The sequence below is a fragment of the Gobio gobio genome (genome assembly GCF_949357685.1).
Source record: "Gobio gobio genome assembly, chromosome: 5".
In the NCBI taxonomy this organism is placed as follows: Eukaryota; Metazoa; Chordata; class Actinopteri; order Cypriniformes; family Gobionidae; genus Gobio; species Gobio gobio.
Window position 1 is genome coordinate 51,953,901 of NC_137101.1, and position 6,326 is coordinate 51,960,226.

Genomic DNA, 6,326 nt, shown 5'->3' on the forward strand with positions numbered 1-6,326 from the left:
GAGGTACATTTCTCTGAGTCCCCAAAAGAGTCACATAGCTGTAACATAGATGACCCCGGGGGTCGCTTTAGGAAGACATACAGTTAACACATGCTGAGCTCTTCTCACTTCAAACACCAAGGACATTTGCCTGTCAGCACATCTTGACACAGACATCAGAGCTGGATTCAAAAGCACAGAGCAACTAAAACACTACAATATCCAAAATCACTCCTTGAATATAGAGAACTGATTTATCAAATGTAGGAAATGGTTATAACTTGATTATCATTAATTCTTATTTTAATATTGAACATAAAATCATTCTTGAAGGATATGTGTCTGATGAAGAGACAAGTGATGTTTGGCTTGACCCTTGACCCTTCAAGAGTTTGTACGCAGGCGGTACAGATCAATTAAAGCAAGGGCAAATAGACTCAATCTGCAATAACCACCCTCAATGCTGCAAAAAAATTATGTGCAATATGAACCCCGATATTAAATGACTCAATACAATGACAGATAGTATGCATGCCTGCAGATGCGTGTACATACTATTTTTATGCAATGACTGTGTTCGTTCTTTTTTTACGCAATGGCTGATCTATTCTATTCTATTTTTGTTTTTTGTTCTGTCCTTTTCACAGAAGCAACCTGTATAGGGGAGTGACTTCCCCCTTGCCTGTACCAGCCACACTTAAAGTCAGAGCAGTGTACCAGGACATTCCAGCTGATCTGGCTCCAATGATTACAACTATGTCAATATCAGATGATGTACCTCTGGTTGACTCTATGTTTGGGAGAGTTCAGGAGGGAAGTGTGCTGTCATATCAGATGCCTGCAAAGGTAGTGCCCCGCACATTTCTACATAAAGATGCCCCTTCACCCCCACAGCTGCCACTCAGTGATTACAGACTTGGGCCATCAAACTGTGCTTTTGTCTACACTGAACAGCAACATTACCACATGGCATCCCTAGAAACATCACTAGAGATGGCACACCAAATAGAAATTTCTACTAGAGAGCAGAGTAGCTGTACTGAGTGGCACCAACTAAGACAACCCTGCATAACCTCGACCAGATTTAGAGAGGTCTGTCACACAAAAGCACTAACATCTGCAGAAAATCTGGCCAAACGGCTTCTCAGGCCTTGTCACCAGACAGCCGACATGAGGAGGGGGCTAGAAATGGAATCCACAGCGATAGAGGAATACTGCAGAGTAAGAGAAGTAAACCACTATCAGTGTGGGTTCCTTATCCATCCTGATGCCCCATGGATGGGCTCGTCGCCTGATGGGATGGTCTATGACCCCAAGAGCCAGCCTGCCTTTGGACTTGTTGAAGTTAAGTGCCCAAATGTAGCAAGCTATGTGGACTGCCCATACATTGCAGTCCGTGACGGAACACCGACTTTGAGGAAAACCCATCCTTACTTCTGGCAGATACAGGGCCAGATGCTGATTTCTGGATGTGAGTGGTGTGATTTTGTTGTTTACACACAGGAGGACATGTTTGTAGAAAGGATTCCCCGTGACAATGAAATCACTGACATCATCAAAGAGAGGGTTGATTACTTTTTTTTCTATGTTTACCTCAGCACTTTCTTGTGTAGTGTAGTGTAGTGCATGTTATGTTTTTTTTTTTATTTAATGGTTATATTTAAACATGAGTTAAATAACAAATGACTGACTAATAAAAAGATTACTTTAAATCATTTGGTGTGATGGTATTTTTGCTACTGTTGCAGAAGGTCACAGATAATTAATGGGAAGACATGAAATTGGTACATTAAAGTAATGAAGAAGCACTCAAAATAAGTTGATCATCTTTATATAATTTTTTGTAATGACCTGCCTCTTAGAACATGACAAAAAACAAAGGGACACAGTTTTAGACGGTAATAATAATTAATTAATTTAACAACCAACATGTTTGTTTTTCCTGGTAAAATAAAGGATAAATACCTCCAGCTTTAGCTATTTTTGCAATTCATTCCTACCCATGGCTCAGGCTTCAGGCTTCTTAACCCATGCTTTTACAAGAGGCCCATTTTCATAATTGGTGAGGAGACATGCAACAGTATAGAGTTGGTTGATGCTCCCAAAAAGAGGGATTTCGGTGTCAAAAAATTTGTGCTCTTTCACTCGACGAATGAGTCGCTCCCAGAGGTGGACAAAGTACACAACTCTATTACTTGAGTAAAAGTAAAAGTACTACTGGTCAAATATTACTCCGTTACAAGTGAAAGTTCTAAAAACAGATTTTTACTTAAGTAAAAGTACAGAAGTATTTGTTTTTAAAAGTACTTAATTATCTAAAGTAAATTTCCTTTTTTATGTCAATGAATTATTTTATTATTGTTGCATTGTTGTATAAATACACATTATGGCACCATGGTGGTTTAAGCCAGTCAGTGATGCTCCATCCGACATGCTTGCATACGACTACCTTAAACTAATTTCTTTACATTTGTATAGAGCGTTGTAACTTTTATACAAGTATTGAAATTTTCAATTTCTTGTATAAAAGTTTACAAATCTGCTGTCACTTTAAGGCTGAATGCATGGACCCTATACACTGATACGCATCCGATATTCTCCCAACTGTTTACTCTTCTCTTTCTCCCAGACATTTACATTTTTGAACATTTTATGAGACATGCATCAAAGTGTATGCCAACTAAACTAATCTTTAATCTTTTGAGAAAACTGAAACATTCTTTTTAAGTATAGCCAAGGAACCGTCTTCCATTTTTCTGTAAACTGATCAGTGAAAAAAAAAAGTTGGGAAACTTCACATGACCCTATACAAGAGTGATTACTGATAGGCTGTCTGCAAAAAAAAAAAAAAAAAAAAAAACACTTTTAAAGAAGAAACAATTCATCCACTGACTTTTACATCTGCTACAGAAACGACTTTCGACTTTGAGGACCTTGATAGAAATTTAGTGGAGTAAAAAGTACGATATTTGTCTTTCAAATGTAGTGAAGTTAAAGTAAAAGTATCCCTAAAAAATAATACTTCAGTAAAGTACAGATACTCAAAAAGTGTACTTAAGTAAAGTACTCAAGTAAATGTACTTTGTTACTGTCCACCTCTGGTCGCTCCACATGCACCCTAAGACGTGCTATGGCCTGGGTCTCCCTAACTTCAGCAGCAGACATTTGAGACCGCCCAGCGAGGAATGCTGGCCTGTAAATCTTGCACGGTACAATGTCTTCGATCAGAAAACCACGATCTACCATGATAGCCATGTCAGGTTTTAAGAGGTTGATGATACCAGATTCCTTTGTGATCTGCTTATTGCTTATGGAGCCAGCAAAGAGAGAAGAAACAAATGTCACTGCTCCATGTGGAGCAATCCCAATTAGACCTTTAAGTGTGCAATGGGATTTGTAGGTGGAAAAAAACTCACTCTGGATGAGAGGGAGGATGGGCACTGACACTTCAGCTCGGTGCAGTCAAGGATTACAGTGGTGTCAGGGTAGTCCTTGAAATCCACAGGCAAATATTCACCTATCTGCTCCTGTGGTATCCAGATCCTGACTGAACCGAGTACCGTGTATAGGAAATTACTCCATGATGATACAATGCGACTGACCGTGGATTGATGGACATTGTACCGGTCAGCGAGGTCCCGCTGTTTGGAGCCCAGGGCGAGATAGTTCAAAAACATGAAGCACTCATCAATGGGCTGGAGGGAATGGGTTGCAGACTTAGACTCAGTGAGATTTCCTCTCTGAGCCTGCCTCACACTGACCATAGATGGCACCGCAGGTTCAATCAGGGCCCAGAACCGCATCAGCAAGGTGTAAGAGGCAAACCTTAAGAAAAGAGACACATATATTTGATTGAATATGTGTAAATTATTTTCACAATTAACTATACAGTAGAATAAACATCAGTCACTTTAATTCAACGCTGCTAATACTCAGAGGCGGACAGTACTTAAGTATTTTTACTTTCTACTCCAGTACATTTTTCAAGTACATGTTTTATCAGTGTTTTCCTTTGGAAAACTGTGATTTTATTACATTCCAAAGCATAATTTATAATGGCATACTCTTTACTGCACTACATTTCATAAATAAAAGTAGTTTTTTTTTTTTAACCTTGAATGCTTTTTTATGTAATTAAGTATTAAATGATATTCAATATGAAACAGTGCAGCAAAAGGTACGATATTATGTTTTGGAAGGTTGTGAACTAAATGTTTTCCAAAGAAGAACACTGATAAAGTTCATACTGCATTCAGACAGTATCACCAATTAAAATAACTAGGCTAATACTCATAATAATAATAATTCATAATTTCTTTGCTTCCCATGCATCTTTTTCGAAACTGACTAGGCTACTCATCTTACCTTGTGAAGAACCGGATGTCCTTGTCTGAAGCAGCAAAGCGATGGATCCCAAACCTCTGCTTCATCGTAAGGCTTTCAACTTGTTCCCTCAGCAGGCGAACCTCCTCTCGTAGAGCTATATTTTCGGCGGCGACTGCGGAGGCAGGATCAGGATCACCGGAATCTTCCTCCATGGCTTCATCTTGTTCGGGGGCATGGTCCTCCAGCGGCAGCGGTCTATCTCTCCTCTCCCAAACACTTGTTCTTACAGGTGGGAGGGAGAAGTTATTTCATTGAAATAAAGCTGGGATAGCTCCCTTTTTCAACAGTCGTCGTCCTTTCTCCGACGCTGGTTCACAAACTTCTTCTTTTTCAAAATGCCGGCTACACACCCGGGTGTGAGGCGTTATCGTGAAGTCGTCCCTATCAATGGCGACAACCCACTTGCGTCTTAATTCTTCATCCGTGGGGAAAGTGTGGAAACTAAGTACGTTGTTGTACTTAGCAGAGGCCTGACACATCGGCACACAACAGTGTTCAGACGACGAGCCCATAGATAGCTGATATTTAAACGTTTTCTTCATCATTTACCTCAGCACCTTCTTATTTTATTGGAACTGGGCCTTACTCGGAATGATTTTGAATTCCATTCCCAACAGTATCTCCAAGTTTCTGGAACAGCAATGGGGAAAAAATTTGCCCTGGCATATGCCGATATATACATGGCAGACTGGGAGACAACAGTGTTTCCCAAATGCCATAAGTTACCCAGTTTTTATGTTCGATATTTGGATGATATTTTTGGTGTCTGGGATCATTCAGAGATTGAATTCTTAGAATTCATTACGACCCTAAATGAGCATCATGCTTCCATCTCAGTTAAATAAAATCTACAAAGGGATAAAATTTAATTCCTGGACACTGAAGTATACATTGCCAGGGGTAAGGATGGGGAGGTTTCTCTGGGAACGAGGGTCTTTTTTAAGCCCACTGATACTCATGCACTGTTGCATAAGACTAGCTTTCACCCGAAACACACCTATAGGGGAATTGTGAAATCACAATTAATAAGATATAATAGGATTTGCACAGCAGCAGAGGATGTTGGTGAGGCTACTAGGACCCTATTCCAAGCCCTCAGACATCGGGGTTACAGTAGAAACTTCCTCAGAAATATAAAAGTGGAGGTTCAACAACTTTTTCAACAAGGGTTAAAACCTAGGGAAGAAAATCGTAATAACCATCTGGTCCCCTTTATCTCGATCTTTTCTTCTGCCTCTTTGGCATTGAATTCAAAATTAAAAACCAACTTCCAGAGAATACAGAATCCGTTGGAACCCCTCACTTTGTTCAAAAGTATAGCAGCGTTTAGACGAAACAAAAATTTGAAAGATTTATTGGTACATTCCTCCTTGGGTGGCAGACCTAAAAAAGATAAATATAGCGGTTTTCTTAAATGTACAAAATTCATTGAAAATAAATTAACTTACTTGGGTGCACCGGTCGTACAGGCTCTGGGGTTACAGTCGTCTAACCTGGTCTACTGTATTGAGTGTAAGATCTGCAACAGATTGTATGTTGGTCAAACCAAAAATACCCTGTTGGAAAGATTAAAGCAACATCTGCGCTCGATCAATGGGGCCGGGATGACTACTTACCTTTATGAGCATTTTAGACTTCATGGTAGCACCAATTTGTTGATTAGGGGGATAGAAGCAGGATCCTGGTGGTCTGGATTAAAAAACTTAATACGGTTTATCCCCACGGTCTCAACCAAGTGTTTTAGAATTTTCAGAGTGGATCCTTATATATTTGTTTAAAATTTAGGTTTCCTGGTAGAGGGTGATAACCCGGAGATCAACACTCTCCCCATATGAGACAGGGATGTAAAGAATTTTGTATACTTACCTTTTCCAATTGGATCGAATGGCTTCCATCGTTAATCAATGAACACCTGGTAACCCTCGGACCGTTAGAAACCTTAAATAAAAAGATAGGATTAA